Source organism: Stegastes partitus, unplaced genomic scaffold (assembly GCF_000690725.1).
Source record: "Stegastes partitus isolate 25-593 unplaced genomic scaffold, Stegastes_partitus-1.0.2 Scaffold796, whole genome shotgun sequence".
In the NCBI taxonomy this organism is placed as follows: Eukaryota; Metazoa; Chordata; class Actinopteri; family Pomacentridae; genus Stegastes; species Stegastes partitus.
The window spans coordinates 56225-57228 of NW_007578527.1; positions in this window are offsets into that span (position 1 = coordinate 56225).

A 1004-nucleotide genomic window follows, 5' to 3' on the forward strand; every position below is an offset into this window, starting at 1 on the left:
TTAAACCACAATTAACTTGCAACCTGTGTATTCAGGCTTTAACACAATTGCAGTATTAAACAATAGGATGAAGGGTTTTGTTTCAATTTTTCAGCCTTGGTCCCTTTAACAGGAGGGGAGGGGATTTCATGCATAAGAATGTCCAATATTACTCTTTCAAATGTCACTAATATTGAGTCTGGCCACCCCTGACACAGATCAATGTGTTAAGACATCGTGACATACTGTCTACAAGCTTGTTGATGGTCAAGGGCGACCCACTCTTCAGTCAGATCCAGAAGTCAGAATTGGTTTCACCTGGTAACTGGGACTCAGTATGTAGTCGTTGCACCTGGTCAAAAGTGATTACTGATGTGTATAAAGAGAAATAAGAAAAAGAGCAACGTGTCTGATAAAAAAAGGTTTTGCCGACTTTATGGGCAACGGTGTATTGTTGGATCTCACACAAGCCCAGTGATGGAGACAAGGAGAATTACTGTATTTTAAAATTCCCCAGAGTTTCTTATCAATAATAGTATGTTTTTTTTTCTTTGCATTGTAGTTGTGGAGCTGTTACTGACTGAATCAGGGGATGTTTATTCAAGAGAGAACAAGAAAATAGTAATTTCAGACACGTTAGATTTTAGTAATTTAGAGCTTGCTACCATATCATTCATTTCAGAAACAAATTTCAGTCAAAATGTGGGTAAAGATACGGTTCATGTTGTTTTTGGGTACTTTAAACATAGAATAGAATAGAATAGAATAGAATAGAACTTTATTGATCCCTTTGGTAGAAACCTCAGGGAAATTGCTAAATGAACATGAACTGTATTGCTTCTTAAAACAATGAGAAGCAATATATCAGATGTTAGATTTCATTTTGTTGTAAACACAACAGAGCAGATTAACTGAGGTACAACTGTGTTGAAATGTAAGCACCAGTGCAGTTCCGAACGCTGGTTTTTCCCAGGTGTACTTATTTCATATTGAGAAAGCCTTAAAGCTCCTGCCTGTAATCATAT